A 21,471-nucleotide genomic window follows, 5' to 3' on the forward strand; every position below is an offset into this window, starting at 1 on the left:
AAACAAGTCTTGCTAAGCAGTCGCTATATGCCATCAAAGATATATATATATATATATATATATATATATATATATATATATATATATATATATATATATATATATATATATATATATATATATATATATAATATGATATATGTAGTGCAGATTTTACTGATAAAAGTTCAGTTTTATTAATCTTTATTTTGAGGAGAAACGAAACAATAATAACAAACCTTGATTCATCAATTATTATTTTTTTTGTTCTAAATTGCATCCAATGCTAACCCAAAACACTTGTTTCCTCCATTCACAAGGAGCAATGATTGGTTAGGTATGGGGACGAGCGATCGTTACTACGATCATTCGTCCCCTTACATTTCCACCATTACACAGGGAGATGTGCTGCCGTCAATGATAATATTTATTGCTGCATAAATGACACGATCAGCCGATGAACGCTCATTTGCCCGATTATTGGCCCATGTAAAAGGGCCTTTACTCTTATGCAGGCATCTTTTAACAGAGACAAACTTGGGAGTATTGTCAGGTCCATGGCTGGCTTCATAGCAATGTCATTCTGGCAATTGCATCACCAAGACTAGTGATTAATGTCACAAATAAGATGCCCCCCTTGATCAGTGCTGTGACTAGGTTTGATCATGACACTGAAAGGTTTGATGACTGGATACACTTATTCCAGCCAAAATGACATTTGACCTCAGATGCAGTCTTGTTATGCATTTTATTTAGCAAAAGCCAGGAGTGAATCCTAAATGGATAAATGGATAATAAAACTTTATACTTCTTTATTAGCTCTAAATATCGCTTAGAAAAAATCCCAAAATACTAGGCGTATATGCAATAAAGTATGTGAAGTGTCCAGAAAGACCAGCAAATAAATTGAATGCAGCCTAAAACCAAAGGAAAACCAAAGGAAAGAGCGGGACAGGGGAAAAAGGCTCCTGGCAGTGGCTCTTTTTCCAGGGGAACAGAGAATATTCCCTCCCTTACATCAGGTGAGAATTGGGAGGTCCAAATCTGTGGGTTCAGCTGACTTTTATGTGTATGGCAGGCTCTAGTTTACCACATCCTGCCATATACAATTGCACAGATTTGATCTTTTGTTTAGTACTAGATACATAATTTCTTTCTAATGTATCCTCCTGTGCTTTTGTTAATAACCGCTATAAAGTGTCTCCACACCACACAATGGAATCCTTTTGGTGAATACTGTTGTTGTAACTATATCAGTTTCTTGCCTGTAACACCAGAGGATACTGAGATGCCATTTGAGATTCAGTAAAATGTATCCCAGTAGGTTCTCTTGCTCTTTACACTTTTAGTTACTAATGTATTACTTAGGCCTCATTTACACGACCGTAGCCGTGTGCGCTGTCCATGTTTACGATACGGACGGGCCGCGGAGTGTCATCCGCTGGCTGTCCGCAATCATGGACCGAGCATGCACAAGATGAGCATTGACTTCGATTAGCCTGGACTTCAAATGCGGCCCGTAAAATTACATGCCCCTATACATAGGTCCGTGTGACAGGAGCAAACGAGCACCGATCAACGATGCCTCGTTGATCGGAGCTCGCTGCAGTGGCCGATTATCGGCCGTCGCTGGACCTGCCGATTATAGGCCGGTGTAAAATGGCCTTTAGACTCTTAATAATGTGCCTTGCTAACATGTCTGAATGGCAAAAAAATGATCGCATTGTTAATATAGTGGTAATCGACCGGCCATATTATGGGGCTGTGAAACATACTAACAGTAACTTGGCTAGTAAGATTGGCAAGTACAACCTTCAATCCTACAGCATTAATCCAGCAGAAGACAAAAAAATCCTCTATGAAGTAGTTGCCAAATAACTCAAATTAGGGGAATAATTCGTTCCAGAGCCCAAATATGGCAATCAGAATAAATCCCTGGATCAACGACCCATATCAGCCATGAAATATTCAAAATGAATAATATTATTTCTGTCAAGAAAGGTATCCAGACTCCTTACTCTTTTAATAAATCAACCATTACAATATCCTGTGGGTGGTGCTCTTCTGTGTGGATGGTTAAATCATTCCTCCAGACGTGGTGGATGCCTCCTTGTTATGGTTACAGCGCTAGCTATAAAAAGGTCATTAGATCTCTTTTGTATTTCTTCCCCTTGTCTTTTTTTTCCCCCTTTTCATTTTTATTTAAAAGTTAAGAAAACCATAACTATTTCAAGTCTTTGTGGTTTCCTGAATGCTGACTGTCTGTCATTTTCAGATTGTTATTTATCTTCTCTTGAATAAAATTGCTATTTGACCATAAATATGTAATTGGACAAGTCCCTGTACTGTCCACTGATATATCTGTACACAAGGCCACCATGGGGATAGGGCAAGAGGTACTAAAATCCTAGTATGAAATTAAATTCCACAGAATTTTAGGGCGGATATTTTAAACGTTATGTATTCCGCCAATAACTGCCAACTGGATGACTCCTCCTCCTCTGGTCCCAGCCTTCAGCCGCGGCCCTGCTGGATTCGGCCGCAGTTCTCCTCTTCAACATGGCTGGCCTGACACTCATTCTGACCTCAACCTTGTTCCTGGATTACGCTCCTAACTTGCCCTTTGGATTTGTTTCTTGGTTCCTGTGGTTCCACTCCTGGAATTGACTCCCAGCTGACACCTAACTTTGGTTCTGTCTCAACCTCTGGCTTGCTATTTCCTGACTACTATTCCGTTGATTAACCCTGGCTACATTCTTGACTTCAGTACAGCGCACCCATAGCCAATCAGTAAAGTCAGGAGACAGGAAAGTCAATACCTCTTTGCAGGGGTTAAGGGTGAAGAACGGAGTCTTATCCTAGACTGCACACCATATTCTAGCCAGCACCAAGCCGATTGTGGCTTAGAGCATCCACTTCTCTGGTGAGAAACGTAACACATTCAAGCTGGGCTCCTGGGAATGAGGGGGGGGGGGGTGTATTAGGTATTAATTTATCGATTGCCCTCCTCTGTACCTGCTCCAGTGCTATGTCTTTATTATATACAGTGGTGTAACTATAGTGGTCGCAGCCGTCGCAGCGGTCACAATTCCGACTGGGCCCCAAAGCCAGGGGGCCCGCGGTCCCCTGCACCACATCTATAAAAAGTTACTATAGTAATTGGGGCCTATATAATAAACTGCACAGGCCCCTGTTACTATAGTAACTGACAGTATACTTACCCTCCTCGTTCCGGAGCGCAGCGAAGGTTCTGACAACTCTTCACGTCATGACGTCACAACGCTGTGCTCCGCGCATGACGTCACGAAGATGTGCGCCACGCACAACATCCCGACTCTGGATGGAGTCAGGATCTGCGCTGAGGCCAGAGCAGAAGAAGAGGCTATGTATACACAGTGATAACTCTCTGAATACAGATAATGTAGTAGCGTTACCTGCAGTCCTATGTAGCACCGCTCATAGCACAGTGATAATTCTCGGAGTACAGATAATGTCGTAGATGTTACCTGAAGTCATATGTAACACCGCTGATAACACAGTGATAACTCTCTGAGTACAGATAATGTAGTAGATGTTAGCTGCAGTCCTATGTAACACCACAGATAACACAGTGATAACTCTCTGAATACAGATAATGTAGTAGATGTTAACTGCAGTCCTATGTAACACCACAGATAACACAGTGATAACTCTCTGAATACAGATAATGTAGTAGATGTTACCTGCAGTCCTATGTAACACCACAGATAACACAGTGATAACTCTCAGTGCAGATAATGTCGTAGATGATAACTATACACACAGACACATATAAACACACACACACACACGCACGCACGCACGCACACACACACACACACACACACACACACACACACACACACACACACACACAGGCATATATATAAGAGCAGCAGAGTATATAAGGGGCAGCAATGTTTATAAGGGGCAGCAGGTTATATATGGGCAGCAGGCTATATAAGGGGCAGCAGATTATATAATGGGCAGCAGGATATATAGGGGGTAGCAGGATATATAGGAGCAGCAGGGTATCTAGAAGGCAGAAGAGTATATAAGGGGCTACAGGATATATAGGGGGCATACTGTATACCCACTACACACTGTAACATATACACATACAAACATAGAGACACATACTGCATACACAGAGACACACACTGTATACACACACAGAGACACACACACTGTAACATATGCACATACAAACACAGAGACACATACTGTATATATACACACACACGCACACACACACACACACACGCACACACACACAGATACACAGACTGTCACGGTGCGGGGTGTGGACCCACTGGGCCGTACCGCGTAGTGGGATGGCAGCTGGCCAAGCAGGTAAGTACAGAGTACTATAGTTCAGCAAGGGTACCTGAGGCAATCGTAGGCAGTAGCGAGGCAGGCACGTCCAGGACCAGGCGGCAGGAAGTCGTCAGGTGAGGCGTAGCTGATCAAGTGTAAACTGTAGCACGGCAATAGCACAACATGGCAATGGCAGAGCACGGGAAATAGAACTAGGTAGCACGGAAACAGGATACGGGATACAGGATACAGGAGCAAGGTACACTGGGAAACTGGAAGACACAGGGAGACCATAAGCACGACAAACAATGGGTAACGAACAACGCTCTGGCAAAGTGCAAGAGGGTAGAGCCATTTTTATAGCCCAGGGCATCCTGGGTTAGATTGCAGAGTTCCTGCAAAAATTCGTGCACTGGCCCTTTAAGGCTGTGCACGCGCGGGCACGCACGGCCTCCGGTGACACTCAGAATCCGGAAGTGAGTGCCGGCGCCTGACAGGAGGACGACGCTGCAACAAGGTAAGCTGTCCATGGCCACGGCCGTCGAGGTTAATGACCGAACGACGGACCGTGGCCATAGACGTTACACAGACACTCACCATGTCTCCTTGCTGACAGAATCACAGTCTTCATGCAGGACGGGCTGTGGGCAGAGCTTCCTCCTCTGCTCCTTGGCTCTTATTTACTCCATGTGTGTATCTAAGAACAGAGCACAGAGTAGAGGCAGAGCCCAGTGGCGCCCCCTGCATGGGGGCACAGCTTGCACACCCCTAAGGCCTGCCCTGGGTCGGGGTACGACTGTCGGGACCCCCGCCAATCAGTAGTTTTGAAGGGGGTGCTGCACTCGTACGAGCACTGCTTTCCCTTCATTCTGGTCACTTGCTCACACTGTGAGAAATGAAAATAGATCCGGAGTAATAAAATATAACTTTTACTGAGCTTGTTTAAAATGGATAACAAACCTGTATCAAAAAGTAAGGATATCATATGCCAATACTGCATGGCAATTCTTATGTATGTTCAGTGATTTATATCAAAATCCAAAACTTCTGAAGACAGCAAAAAATCAGTCCGCCTTGATAAGGTTTCCTAATATTACAATGTATTATAATTACTTTCATCAGGAGGTTTATCCAAGATCCTTTCCTCTTGCAAGGACCACATATACAGGTAAAGTAAAAGACCTGGGGCAATTGCCCTCCTACCCCTTATTTTCAGTTGGTAGTCCTTTTGGTCAATGTGTCCGAGGATAGTTATATGGCTTCTCCTGAGATGGTAGATGATAGATATTTCTCCCAACGCGTTTCCTTGCTGACCAAGCAGTTCCTCAGGGGAGATGGGTCAAAACAGCAGCTGCATCCAAATTTGAGGTTTAGCTGCCTAAAGATCAGTATTGCTGTCGATTAGTATAAAGAAAAAAGCTCATTGGTTTGAGCATGCTCTCAGTGGCAAGTGGTATCCTGTTTAAAACATTCTTGCAGTGGCAAGAATTTTAGTCCTTCCAAGTTGGAGGTAAACAAAAGACGCCTGTTCCTGGCGTTTGCCGTCACTACACTGAGGGATTCCCTGCTTTTAATACTTCCTGACACACCCCCATAAGATCAACCCACCTCCCACACCTCCCTGTGACGTATCTGGAGGGGCTTGTATCTGTTGTGACGCGGCGATCCGCCCTGCGACCGCCAGCCAGCCACACACGAACAAACCAAGTTCATGCACTGGCTTGGCAGGCGGCCACGCCGCGCATCACCGCCACAACCCACTCCAAGCTAACCTCCTATATCTCACAACAGGAGATATACTAAAGGCATCCATTCAGCGATCAAAGTTCGCTGCCGGCATACCTATGTAGGGGAACATAGGAAACCTAGCCTCTTATTTGGTGACGTGACAGCCATAACTTGGCTGTGACGTAACCATAGTGACTCTCTCGCAAAACAGATCTGTGCCACACTGTGAAATGCGGTGCGTGTGTAGGAGGAACTACCGCGGTTGGTATGCAATGAACAAGACACACCTTTGGTTTTGGGCAACTTCTTTACTGCAGCGGACAAATAACAATAACTTCTTCTCTATGGAGCAGACAGGAAGCCTGAGGTTGAGGACTTCGATCCCGCTCGAAGTCCCCCGGAGCGAGGTTGTGCCTGACCCCACGTTGCCGGCTTGGCAAAGGAAACGCCGCTGTCAGTCACGGCGGGAGCTACCCGCTACTGGCAGCCTACCCTAGGGTAAGAGTCACACTCTCGGCCCACGGATCGCGTCGTGGGAATCAGCGACTAACGTACCTGCTAGCACCGTCGCGGGTCCTTGCGGAGCTATCCGCTACCTTTCATGACAAACCCTCTCTCTCCTCAGTCGGTGGTCCGAACGGTGGACCACCTAGGACGCAACTGAACTGGCGGGCTGACGCTACGAGTTACATGAAGTCCAGCTAATAGTCCAACAAAGTCCCGTCAACCCGACCGTTCCTTCTGTCTGCTCCTGCTCCAACAAGTTTCATCAATAACAGTTCCATGCACGGTTACATGCGGTGTTCTAGCAATAACAGTTCCATGCAGGGTTACATGCGGTGTTCTAGCAATAACAGTTCCATGCAGGGTTACATGCGGTGTTTTAGCAGTAACAGTTCCATGCAGGGTTACATGCGACTAATGGAACTTCGCCTGGGGAGGTCTGAGGGGCCTAGTTAGGCTACGTGTGTGTGTGGCTGGTACCTGCAGTGGATGCTGATGCTCCACTCCACTCTTGCTCAGGCAGTCCTCCGTTTGGTGCACTCCTGTTGCTCCTTTCCCCTGCAGGAAGGTACGTTCCTCCTTCTCAATGTCCTCCTGCTGCCACACTGTTAACCCTCTTCTATGCAGCTGCGAGTCCAACAGCCTCTACAGTCTCTCCTCTCTCTTTCTATCACTCCGCTTCTCTCCCTGTAGCTTTCTCCTGCTTTTCTGCCGTCCGGACCACCTGACTGTGCTCCTCCTACTACTTTTACTCCCTCTCGCTCTCTCCTGTTTTCGCGCGCTTTTCTCCACGCTCCCGCCCCCCTCAGCATCCGGTCCTCCCTTCCTTCAGTCCCGGCGTCACGAGACTTCGCCCTGTTTGGGCGCATGTGTCATGGCTGTCGGCAGCGCGGCCGTTGCCACGACGCCAAAGATGCTCCTCCGTCCGGAGCCGACTGCTGTGCCGCCCGACGAGCCCGTGTTCCTGCGTTGCACCAGGGGGAGAGGTAAGTACGAGTGCACCCCTACACTTCCCCCTTGGTTATCAAGTGCAGTCCTCTGCACTAAACTTCATAGTCTTACAAATAGGCCGGTTGTCGGTTGCGAGTACACCTCTGGGGGTAACGCAGTCCACGATTCAATTCCGTTGCAGGTGTCTCCACGCACTCCGTTAGGTTTTCCGTCCTTGTTGGTCGTGACACCCAGGATACACTAGGGTCGTCTGATGGAACCACCAGCCACCAATCTCCGTCAATATTTGTCGGTGGAGCACTCTGCGGTTCTTCTGGCCTTGATGACGTGACTGGTTCGGGTGTCAGAAAGGTACATGGCCGCAACAGGTTGCGATGCAGCCTTCTACTCGGTCCCTGGTCACCTTCTGGTCTCACTTCATACACAGGAAGCCCGGGGTCAACATGGTTTACAACCACATATGGTTTCCTCTCCCATCAGGGCTCCAGCTTACGGCCACGCGCTGCCCTGCTTTTCCGCGCCAGCACTCGATCTCCAGTATGAAATGCTCGCTGTCGTTCTTCCAAAGGGGGTAGGCTCTCTGTGGGTCGAGCTCTCTCCATTTCGCCCTTTTCTGCACTCAACCGCCGTTGATGTTCTTGGATCCATTGGGAGGGGAATCGGTGGACTTCAACCTCCGGCGTCCCTAACAGAAGATCCAACGGAACCCGGCTCGGTCGGCCGAACATCAATTGATATTGAGTATACCCGGTAGCTCGATGCACAGTGTTGTTATAGGCCCATACCAGGTTGTCCACATACTCAGGCCACCGTTCTTGTCGTTCGTCTCCGATGGTCTTTAATAGCCCCAGCAAGGTGCGATTGAACCTTTCACAAGCCCCATTCCCTTGTGGGTGATATGGGGTCGTCCTGGATTTTCGGATTCCATGTAAGATACACAGCTCCCGGAAGAGATCCGACTCGAAATTCGCTCCTTGGTCCGACAAGATGCGTCTGGGGCATCCATACGGACGGATCACATGCTTCCACAACGCCGCCGCAGTCGTCGGAGCAGTCTGGTCCCGCGTAGGAATCACCACGGCAAATTTAGAAAAATGATCCAAGCATACTAACGCATATCGGTGCCCCGAGGTGACTTCTTGGATTGTTAAGAAGTCTACCGTCAGTAGTTCTAGTGGCTCACCCGTCACGATAGTCATGGGCCTCTCCGACTGTTCTGTCGCCTCGTGTAAGACACACTCTGTGCATTCCTTGTAGACATCTCTCATTATTGCTTCCAGGTTTGGAGCATAGAAGTGATTCCTAACGATCTGTACAGTCTTTTCCACCGCAAAATGACCTCGGTTCTGGTGTATCCACTTGCACACGGATTTGACGTCTGCGATGGGCAATACCAACTGCCATAGGTCGCGAGATTCCCGTGGTGCCCACACTCTTCTATACAATACTCCATCATGGTATTCTAGTCGTTCCAACTGCCGAGCTAATGCTTTAGCTGGTGCTGACAACCTGGTTCGCTCGGCTGCCGTGGGCCTTTCCTGCTGACGTACCCATTTGGCGATTATTTGGATGTCCGGGTCTTGCTGTTGCCGCTTCTCCCACTCGCCTCTATCATACATCTCAGCAAGATCCTCAATCCCTTGTATTGTTGTCACTACCCGTTGCTGCTGCATTGGAGGATGAACCACGCGTAGTGGGGGTATCTCTACTTCTTCTCGTTCATCGTCCACCTCTCCGACCGGGGTCTCACACGGCTGTCGGGAGAGTGCATCGGCATTGGTATGGTTCTTACCAGGCTTGTACCGAATGGTATAGTTGAATCGGGCCAGTCGGGCTATCCATCGTTGTTCCATCGCCCCCAGCTTTGCCGTCCCAAGATACGCCAAGGGATTGTTATCCGTGTAAATTTCCACTTGACTTCCGACCAGGTATTCGGCAAACCATTCGGTCACGGCCCATACGATGGCCAATAACTCGAGCCTGAACGAGCTGTAATTGGTTGGGTTACATTCTGATGGCCGCAAGCTACGGCTACCATAGGCGATGACGCGCTCCACGTCTCCACGTCTCCTTGCTGTTGGGCCAGGACTGCTCCCAGTCCCTTCAGACTGGCGTCAGTGTAGAGCCGGAATGGCTGGGTGAAGTCTGCAAATGCAAGGATGGGGGCTGTCACCAGCCGTGTCTTCAGCGCTTCGAATGCCGTTTGCTGTGGCTCCTGCCATTGCTCCACTATACTGGGGCTTCGGCTCCCCTTCTTTTGGGTGGGTTGTCCACAGAGGAGTTGATTCAGAGGACTTGCAATTTTTGAGAAGTCTCGGATGTACCTCCGATAGTAACCGACCAATCCGAGATAGGCTCGGGTTTCCGTGGTGTTCTGCGGAACGGCCCACTCCTGTATGGCTTTGATCTTATCTGGGTCAGGTGCAATTCCCGCTGCATTCACAACATGTCCTAGGTATTTGATCTGCCGGCGACCAAGTCGGCACTTGCTGGGTTTTAGTTTGAGGCCATATTTTCCCAATCGCTCCAACACGACCTGTAGATGCCGCAAATGTTCTGGGAAAGTCTTTGAGAAAATAACGATATCATCTAAGTAGATCAAGACTGACTCGTAGTTTAGATCTCCCAGACAATGCTCCATTAGTCGTTGGAAAGTACTGGGCGCATTAGTTAGGCCGAACGGCATCCGATTAAATTCGAACAAACCTGACGGAGTAATGAACGCCGTCTTCTCCTTATCCTCTTCCTTCATAGGTACCTGCCAATACCCACTGGCTAAATCGAGCGTCGTATAGTATCGCGCCTCAGGCATGGCTGTTAAGGATTCCTCCACTCGCGGCAGGGGGTAGGCGTCCCGATGCGTACAAGCGTTCAACTTGCGGTAATCCACACAAAACCGGAGCGATCCATCCTTCTTCCTTACCAGGACAATCGGGGCTGCCCATGGGCTCTGACTTTCTCTGATCACCTGCCCATCTAACATCTTCTGCAGGAGCTCTTTTACCTCCCGATACAGAGCGGGAGGTATATTGCGGTATCGCTCTCGGATGGGAGGCGCCACCCCCATGTGAATCCCATGTTCGATGGTAGTGGTGCATCCAAAGTCCTCTTCATGCCGAGCGAAAACCCAGCCGAAGCGTTGCAGAAGCGTCCTCAGTTGCTCCTCCGACTTGGTATCCGGGGCTATTCCGTCCAGTTCGAGTTGGCGCCACAGTCGATCAGTCTGCTCGTTCACGTCGGCCCCACTCCTTTCATCTCTTGACGATGCCTCTTGTAAAGTCTTGGCCATGGTCGGGTCCGTCACGTCCTCGGGCCTAACCATCTCAACATTAGCTAGCACCGTGCCGGCCATATCTCGACAAACCCTTGGGTCGGATTCAGCACTCTGAGGGTCGCCATTCCTTTGGTGATCCGACACACCGTTCTTCCCACCACCCAGGGTGGCGTACTCTTGAGACTTCGCATGGGTTCCACCATGACCACGGCATCCCTTAAGCGATGATGGGTCCCTACGGAGAGAGGAATGGTGACTTCCTGTAGAGGTGGTACTTGCAGCACCGCTTTACCTGGGGCCCTCACCGACCCCACTCGCCCCTGTAGCGTCTTCAAGTCAGCCTGTCGTTGGCAGATTTGATGCACATTAAATAAAGCTTGCCGGGCGGTCCGATCGGCTGCCAGCTCCTCCCACCGGCTACCGCTCGTCTCGTTGAACATCATGCCATGTATTTCCTGCAACACATTCATGCCAATTATAACAGGTATACCTGGCCTTGCACAATTATGTACTACCACAATACCAGCACGGGGAAAATTATGATTAAACACGTCTAATTCTAACCACGTAACACCGGCAATGGGAATTGGCAGGCTATTAGCCGCCGTAAGTTCAATCCAAGGGGCTTCTAGAATCTGTCGACCTTGGAACTGTTCATGGAACAACTGATAGGTCATGGTGGTTACCTCCGAACCAGTGTCAATAAGGCAAGGAACGTTAACCCCCCCGATCATGGCTGTAACTATGGGGCATTTTCCTGTCAAAAGTTCCACCCTTCCTTTCGGGCCCGTCGATGGAATGCCCGCAGCTTGGCCCTCAGCGGCGGGGTACCTTAGTTTAAAGGTGGCTGTTCCCGTCTTGGATAGCGTCTCACCCTGCAATCTCTGGCGAAATGACCCGGCTGATCACACTGCCAACAGCGCCGAGGCCCTCCTTGTGTAGCTCTGGGTGACCGAGGGAGCTGTTCCGGTCGATCGGCCATTACTCTCAGTTGGGCGACATCTGTCTTTAATTCCCGGATAGCTTCCTTGACATCCCGGGTGAACTCGGTAAACACTGCTTCTGGGCGTCCATTACCTTTCGGAGAAGGCTCGGGGGTACCCACGTTTTGAAGGGCCATGCTAGCCTCTCCCAACTCCTCTCGATGAACTTCGAGCGCTTCTCGTAACACCTCACTCATCGTGGCGGTGGGGGTTACCCGGACGAGGTCTCTCGCGGCGCGCCTCAGGGTCCGGCTGTCCAGCGCGGATACAAACTGGTCTCGCACTATTCGGTCCGGCTCCGTTATGGCTGCGCACCCCGCTGGGTCCTTCCTTACGAGTCGACTCCACATTCCTTGTAATCCTACTGCGAATTGTCCCCCGTTCCTCTGTACCCTGGTATAGAATTTCTTCTGGAGATAGGCGGCTGACGTGACGTCTCCATAGAGGGATTCCAATCGGCTTGTGATTGCTTCTAGCGTGTCGCGGTGTTCTAGCGGTAGAACCAAGACAGCTTGTCTCGCGTCCCCTTCGAGTGAGTTAAATGCCAGGTCGGCTTGGTGGGTCACAGGTACCTGGAATAACCGGGCCGCAGTATGAACTCGTTCCGTCCAGTCTGCGATCGATACACTCTTTCCGTCAAACTTGGGAATGTTCATTAGGGCGGCCCCCATGGGTATCATGACGGTCGGGGTCGGCGGTAGTGTCCCGCTGCTGGATGGTTCCATCGCGGCGAGGTTTCGGATCCTGCCGACTACGCCAATTTATGTAGGAGGAACTACCGCGGTTGGTACGCAATGAACAAGACACACCTTCGGTTTTGGGCAACTTCTTTACTGCAGCGGACAAATAACAATAACTTCTTCTCTATGGAGCAGACAGGAAGCCTGAGGTTGAGGACTTTGATCCCGCTCGAAGTCCCCCGGAGAGAGGTTGTGCCTGACCCCACGTTGCCGGCTTGGCAAAGGAAACGCCGCTGTCAGTCACGGCGGGAGCTACCCGCTACTGGCAGCCTACCCTAGGGTAAGAGTCACACTCTCGGCCCACGGATCGCGTCGTGGGAATCAGCGACTAACGTACCTACTAGCACCGTCACGGGTCCTTGCGGAGCTATCCGCTACCTTTCATGACAAACCCTCTCTCTCCTCAGTCGGTGGTCCGAACCGTAGACCACCTAGGACGCAACTGAACTGGCGGGCTGACGCTACGAGTTACACGAAGTCCAGCTAATAGTCCAACAAAGTCCCGTCAACCCGACTGTTCCTTCTGTCTGCTCCTGCTCCAACAAGATTCATAAATAACAGTTCTATGCAAGATTACATGCAACGTTTCATCAATAACAGTTCCATGCAGGGTTACATGCGGTGTTCTAGCAATAACAGTTCCATGCAGGGTAACATGCGGTGTTCTAGCAATAACAGTTCCATGCAGGGTTACATGCGGTGTTCTAGCAGTAACAGTTCCATGCAGGGTTACATGCGACTAATGGAACTTCACCTGGGGAGGTCTGAGGGGCCTAGTTAGGCTACGTGTGTGTGTGGCTGGTACCTGCAGTGGATGCTGATGCTCCACTCCACTCTTGCTCAGGCAGTCCTCCGTTTGGTGCACTCCTGTTGCTCCTTTCCCCTGCAGGAAGGTACGTTCCTCCTTCTCAATGTCCTCCTGCTGCCACACTGTTAACCCTCTTCTATACAGCTGCGAGTCCAACAGCCTCTACAGCCTCTCCTCTCTCTTTCTATCACTCCGCTTCTCTCCCTGTAGCTTTCTCCTGCTTTTCTGCCGTCCGGACCACCTGACTGTGCTCCTCCTGCTACTTTTACTCCCTTTCGCTCTCTCCTGTTTTCGCGCGCTTTTCTCCACACTCCCGCCCCCCTCAGCATCCGGTCCTCCCTTCCTTCAGTCCCGGCTACGCGAGACTTCGCCCTGTTTGGGCGCATGCGTCATGGCTGTCGGCAGCGCGGCCGTTGCCATGACGCCCAAGATGCTCCTCCGTCCGGAGCTGACTGCTGTACCGCCCGACGAGCCCGTGTTCCTGCGTTGCACCAGGGGGAGAGGTAAGTACGAGTGCACCCCTACACATGAATCGTGGATTCTTCAAATCTGCAGAAGTCCAACAACCGAACCTGTAAATGAACACAAACACACTAAAAGAATTAGTATCACATAAAAAAGCAAAGCAATTATTATGTTACCTTTCCTGGGTCCAGCGCTGGAACCACAATGTCAGGGAGCTTGGCCCTATATCTAATACCATCATGTGTGAGAAAGTCTGCTGAGCCGCTGTATCTAATCCTATCCATATCTATAGGGTAATAGTGCTATAGATATGCTATCTCCTATATACAGTGAAGGAAATAAGTATTTGATCCCTTGCTGATTTTGTAAGTTTGCCCACTGTCAAAGACATGAACAGTCTAGAATTTTTAGGCTAGGTTAATTTTACCAGTGAGAGATAGATTATATAAAAAAAAAAAAGAAAATCACATTGTCAAAATTATATATATTTATTTGCATTGTGCACAGAGAAATACGTATTTGATCCCTTTGGAAAACAAGACTTAATACTTGGTGGCAAATCCCTTGTTGGCAAGCACAGCAGTCAGATGTCTTTTGTAGTCGATGATGAGGTTTGCACACATGTTAGATGGATTTTTGGCCCACTTCTCTTTGCAGATCATCTGTAAATCATTACGATTTCGAGGCTGTCGCTTGGTAACTCGGATCTTCAGCTCCCTCCATAAGTTTTTGATGGGATTAAGGTCTGGAGACTGGCTAGGCCACTCCATGACCTTAATGTGCTTCTTTTTGAGCCACTCCTTTGTTGCCTTGTCTGTATGTTTCGGGTCATTGTCGTGCTGGAAGACCCAGCCACGAGCCATTTTTAATGTCCTGGTGGAGGGAAGGAGGTTGTCACTCAGGATTTGACGGTACATGGTTCCATCCATTCTCCCATTGATGCGGTGAAGTAGTCCTGTGCCCTTAGCAGAGAAACACCCCCAAAACATAATGTTTCCACCTCCATGCTTGACAGTGGGGACGGTGTTCTTTGGGTCATAGGCAGCATTTCTCTTCCTCCAAACACAGCGAGTTGAGTTCATGCCAAAAAGATCAATTCTAGTCTCATCTGACCACAGCACTTTCTCCCAATCACTCTCAGAATCATCCAGATGTTCATTTACAAACTTCAGACGGGCCTGTACATGTGCCTTCTTGAGCAGGGGGACCTTGCGGGCACTGCAGGATTGTAATCCATTACGGCGTAATGTGTTACCAATGGTTTTCTTGGTGACTGTGGTCCCAGCTGCCTTGAGATCATTAACATGTTCCCCCCATGTAGTTTTCGGCTGAGCTCTCACCTTCCTCAGGATCAAGGATACCCCACGAGGTGAGATTTTGCATGGAGCCCCAGATCAATGTCGATTGACAGTCATTTTGTATGTCTTCCATTTTCTTACTATTGCACCAACAGTTGTCTCCTTCTCACCCAGCGTCTTACTTATGGTTTTGTAGCCCATTCCAGCCTTGTGCAGGTCTATGATCTTGTCCCTGACATCCTTAGAAAGCTCTTTGGTCTTGCCCATGTTGTAGAGGTTAGAGTCAGACTGATTAATTGAGTCTGTGGACAGGAGTCTTTTATACAGGTGACCATGTAAGACAGCTGTCTTTAATGCAGGCACCAAGTTGATTTGGAGCGTGTAACTGGTCTGGAGGAGGCTGAACTCTTAATGGTTGGTAGGGGATCAAATACTTATTTCTCTGTGCACAATGCAAATAAATATATATAATTTTGACTATGTTTTCTTCTGTTTTTTTTTTTAAATATAATCTATCTCTCACTGGTAAAATTAACCTATCCTAAAAATTCTAGAATGTTCATGTCTTTGACAGTGGGCAAACTTACAAAATCAGCAAGGGATCAAATACTTATTTCTTTCACTGTACACATATACATACACATTTTTATTGGGGGGCATATATATTGGGGCTGTTGCCCCTGATATTTTAAGACCTTAGTGACGCCCCTGGCTGCTAGTGCTGCATCGTTGGGTCACTTAGGAGACCCAGCAATGCAGCTGAAAGCTGAAGGCCCTTGGCCATGAGAAGAGTTTGGGAGGGGGCCCCAAGAAGAACTTTTGCACCGGGGTCCATGAGTCTGATTAAACACAGATGCCCAAGGCTGTACACAATATTTCATGACCGGTCTGACTAGTGATTTGTATAAAGGTGATGGAACTGGTTCCTCATGAACAGCGCCCTGGGCCGATTCTAGCTTTTTTGCTGCCTGAGGCAAAAATTGAAATGGCTCCCCCCCCCAGCCTGTTCTACATCACTAGCAGCTTCACAAAATAATTATACCACCCATCATCTCGCTGCAGATCATACAGTGACTACATCACTGATTAGAGGCAGAATAAACATTTACATTAAGTGACTCACTGGTAGGGGCGTGGCCTAACGGTGAATGTGAGAGGACGTGTGTGACCGGAGCTCCTGCTGTATTCATCCTGTAAGATCCATATATCCCGCAAAATTCGGGGAAAACAGCTTCCCCAGGGTCCTACCAGAGTATAGAGGTGGAGGAGCACGAGTGCCCGTCCATAATGACGCGCTCGAAGAAGCAGAAATCGCCGCCAGCGAGTCCCGGGTCCCACGCTCAAGATGGCGCCGGAGAGATGGAGGGCCGCACTAGAGGCCTCCGGCAGGAAGTAGCAGAGGAGCTGGAGAAGTTCGCCCGCACGCCGAGAGCAGGGGGGGGCGGCAGCACAGCAGAGAACGTCGGCTGGAGATCAGGCTGCTGGAGGCTCCTCTTATGGATCCAGGTACTCTCCTTTGGCGGGGGACATGAGAAGTGAGGATGAGGAGGAGGAGGAGGAGATGAGCGGCGCCATGCAGGTTCAGCCAGGTGCTGGAGGGAAAAATGGAGCAAGGAAGGGGGAACCCTCCTTAAAGGACATTTTGGCAGCGGTGAAGCAAAATTCTATGGTCCTTAATGCCTTATCATGTCAGATGGGTGGATTGAAGGAGGACATTTTGTTGCTCAGGAACGACTTGCAAAAAGTAGTGGAGCGCACCACGGCGGTGGAGGGGAGAGTCTCAGACATGGAGGATGTGATTCCTAACATAAGGCAAGATGTGCAAGCACACTCTCAGGCGGTGGCGGCATTTCTGGCAAAGACAGATGACATGGAGAATCGGTTGAGACGGAATAACGTTCGCCTAGTGGGGGTTCCGGAAAGAGTGGAGGGAGCGAATCCGGATGATTTCTTTGAAAAATGGCTGATAGACACATTCGGCAAGGATGAATTGACCCCTTTATTTGCTGTGGAAAGAGCACACAGGGTGCCGACCAGACCCGGCCCTCCGGGGAGGCCGCCGAGACCGGTGCTGATAAAGATTCTACATTACAAAGATAGGGACAAGATCCTGAGGAAAGCTAGAGAACGTCAAGACATCTCCTTTAATGGGGTGAAAGTGCCCTTCTTCCCGGATTTCTCCATGGAAGTACAACGGAAAAGATCGCAGTTTATGGATATGAAGAGACGCTTAAGGGCGTTACAAGTGCAATATTCGATGATGTATCCTGCCCGCTTGAGAGTGGTGGCGCTGGGCACAACTTCCTTCTTCGAGACACCGAGAGAAGCGGTTAGATGGTTGGACAGCCATGAAAGTCAACTGAGACCGGCAGAGGCAGGGCGTTGATCCGGAGCGGACCGGCTGGAAAGATGAGGCCGGGGATGCGGGATTGAACCAGGTGTCGTAGACCATTGCAAGAACTGGCATTGGGGGTTCCTGGTTATGTTTGGACTCCTGTTTGAACCCCTGGGGGCCTTGGAGGGCCTGGCTGCGGTGCACGCGGAAGACCGGGAGTGGAGGAATTTGTTTATGGACATTGAGGGGTACTGATATGTTGAAGGGATGGTTGTTTATTTGCAAAAAAAGGCAGCGGGAGTAATGGTCAGTTAAGCGGGAAAAGTGAATAGCAAGTTATGGTATTGCTGAATGTAAGGTGGGCGGAGTTGACCTGCGGACGCTGGTTGTTATGGGTAATGGCAGATACGGTCTGTCGCCCCGACCCTTGGAAAGGGGTAGGTTTACGGGGGAGGTTACAGGGTGGGGGAGGGGAGGGGAGGGAGGGAAGGATGACTCAGCTGGTCGGATACGTAAAACTACGAGTACAGGAAAGGATGTGTTGGGATATGTTGCAGGATGATGGGATCACTTAATTGTTTGTCCTGGAATGTTCGGGGCTTGCGGGACGCCAGAAAACGGCAGGCGGTATTTGATTTTGTCAAGAAGCAGGAGTCGCGGGTGATAGGACTACATGAGACGCATATGACTAGGGATTCAGTCTCCATGATGAATAGGGCATGGGTAGGTCATAGTTTTCATTCTTATCATACTACATCTTCAAGGGGGGTGAGTCTTCTCATACATAGGGCAGTGCCATTTATATGTCATGACTCCTTCCAGGATGGGGAGGGGCGGTATGTGGGGGTACACTGTACTCTGTATCATTGGAACTGTGTGTTGGTGGTGTTGTATGTCCCCCCTCCATTTTCTAGCGGGTGTATCAAGAAAGTGGTGGAGGAACTGGCTAGATTCCCGGAGGTGCCGTTACTAGTGATGGGGGATTTTAACGCGGTACTGAATACTAATATGGATAAATTTGGCATGACAGGGGGAGGTATAACAGCATTTGGTCATCTTGTTGCTGAAATGGGTTGGCGGGACATATGGAGGGATAAGCATCCAAATACATTTCAGTACTCTTGTGCGTCTTCCACGTATCAGTCTCTATCCAGGATAGACCTAATATTGTGCTCGCCGGCAGCGGTACCCTTTGTAGCCCAGATAGAATACCTACAAAGAGCCTTATCGGATCATTCTCCTTTGTTAATGAAGGTAGAGACGGAGGGGAGAATAGGGCGGGGGCAAGGGTGCTGGAAACTCAATGCCTTTTGGCTGAAGTTGATAGATAATAAACAAATTATAGACCTCATAAAGGAATATTTTCAATTCAACTCGGGTACGGTACCGCAAGAGATACTGTGGGATGCGATGAAGGCGTGGCTGAGAGGGGTGTTCATACAGCACATTTCGGCAGTAAAAACTAGATCCAGACAATTAGGGGAAGCGCTGTTGGAAAGGGTAACGGAGACAGAAAGGCTACATATTGCGGATAACACACCAGACACATTGAAGCATTGGGTGGAGGCACAGCGGTTGTTAAAACAGCATCAGTTGGAGAGGGCAGATAACAAACGGATGTTTCTAAAACGCCAATATTATGAGGAGGGGGAAACCACAGGACGGTTACTGGCAAGGATGGCACAGGTTCAGAGGGAGAATAATTATATACACACTATCAGGGGGGAGGGGGGAAAGTCGGAGACTGATACAGGACAGATTTTGAAAGTTTTTCAGCAGTTTTACTCAGATTTATATGCCTCTAGAGCAGAGCACACACCCCAACAGTTGGAAGAGTATATAGGGGAGACTGAAATTCCCAGGTTGAGAGGGGAGGAGAGAGGGACATTGGAGGAACCTATATCTCTGGAGGAGCTCCAGGCAGCCATAGGGATACTAGCCAGTGAAAAGGCGCCGGGGCCGGATGGTCTTCCGGTGGAGGTTTTTAAGGAATATGGGAAGGAACTCACACCTCAGTTACTGACCACTCTTCTGGATAGTTTTGATAGGGGGCGGCTCCCGGAAACAATGTACGAAGCAACTATAGTAGTTCTGCCTAAAGAGGGGAAGGATCCGCAGCTCCCGGGCTCCTATAGACCAGTTTCTCTATTGACGGCGGATATTAAAATCATAGCAAAGGTATTGGCGCTTCGACTGGCCAGGGTAGTGGCTGGGGTGGTACATGGAGATCAGGCTGGCTTTATGCCATCCAAGTCGACGGCGGTGAACCTGAGACGGCTGTTCTTGAATTTGCAAGTTCTTCCGGATAATAACAGGGGGAGAGCCATTCTGTCCCTAGATGCGGCTAAAGCGTTTGATTGCGTGGAATGGAAATATTTGTGGTCAGTTCTGGGAAAAATGAGATTTGGCCCTAATTTCATAAAATGGGTAAAGTTGTTATATGTAGCCCCGACTGCAAGGATTAGGGTGAATGGGGTACTCTCTGATCGGTTTGCGCTGGCGCGGGGAACGCGTCAGGGATGTCCATTATCTCCGTTGTTGTTCGCGTTGACGGTGGAAACATTGGCGTGTGCAGTAAGACAACATGAGCATATTCAGGGGTTGAGATATGGGGGGGTGGAGGAACGAATTGCATTATACGCGGATGATATGCTGTTATTCATGGCGGATGCCGAGCGCACACTCCCGTTAGTGATGGCCCTGATTAGGCGGTTTGGGAAATATTCGGGATTGCTCATTAATTGGTCAAAATCGGCTCTAATGCTCATGGACCCGGGGGTTATCCAGATTGGGGAGGAGGAGGTGGAGATACCGGTGGTCACGGAGTTTAAGTACTTGGGGGTCAGGGTGACGGCGAAAGCACAGGATTATATGTCTCTTAATGTAATGCCACTGTTAACAACGATAAAAGCCAAAGTAGAGGCTTGGAATAAGCTACCGCTATCTGCTCTAGGTAGGACGAATCTGATTAAAATGATCCTTATGCCCCAGGTGCTGTACGTCCTACATAACTCCCCGGTATGGATCCCCAAATATTGGTTTAGAAGGTTGCACAACTTGTTTAGAGACCTAGTATGGAAGAAGGGGGTACCCAGGATTAAACTGGAGAAACTCCAACTGCCTAAGGAGGAGGGGGGCCTGGCGGTGCCCAATGCGTGGGTGTATTATTTAGCTGCCCAATGTCAGCATTTCTGGGGGTGGGAGCAGGAAGAGACATGGGGGTCCAGTGCGCGCATCCTATCATATCTGGGGGGGGGGGGAGAACCCGTTGGCAGGACTGGAAGCACAAAGCTATAAAGGGATGGCGAGTACTGGACCCACCCTGCTTCTCATACATAAGGTGTGGTGGCAGTGCAAACACTTGCTGGGGATAGGAGAGTGTACTATATATACACCACTCTGGAGGAATGCATATCTGGGGGAACTGGGTAAATTGGAAGAGATGCAGGGGTGGGAGCAGCAAGGCATAATATGATTGAGTCAGTTGTACAAGGGAGACATACTCAAATCCTTTCAGCAATTACGGGAGGGGTTTCAGTTGGATTCCCGCATGTTCTATCAGTACCTGCAGATTCGGCATGCGGTGCAGACACAAGCGGCCAGTATAGACATGGCAATACATGCCACGGGAGTGTTGGAACATATTGCAAAAGCAGTAACGTCAAAGGGATTAATTTCATTGGTTTATCACAGGTTGCTGTCGGAACATCTGGGAGATCCTATGGCACCAGTCAAAGATGCATGGGAAAGAGATGTGGGTCCTATTTCTACAGACCACTGGGAGGCGGTCTTGGCGGCAACATGTACTTTGTCCATCAATGTAGCACAACGGAGATCTCAGTTGTTTCTGATACATAGGGTGTATAGGACCCCTTGGGTGCTGAAACAAATGGGGTTAAGGGCGGACGCCAGGTGCCCTAGGTGTCCGGAGGAAAAGGCAGACATCCTCCATATGTTCTGGTCCTGCGGGAGGTTGGGGACTCTGTGGACAAAAATGTCAGAGCTACTGGGGAGAGTGTTTGAGGTACAGATTCCATGGGATCCAGTGGTAATGCTGCTGGGATATATTGG

Source organism: Rhinoderma darwinii, chromosome 2, assembly GCF_050947455.1.
Source record: "Rhinoderma darwinii isolate aRhiDar2 chromosome 2, aRhiDar2.hap1, whole genome shotgun sequence".
Classification (NCBI taxonomy): domain Eukaryota; kingdom Metazoa; phylum Chordata; class Amphibia; order Anura; family Rhinodermatidae; genus Rhinoderma; species Rhinoderma darwinii.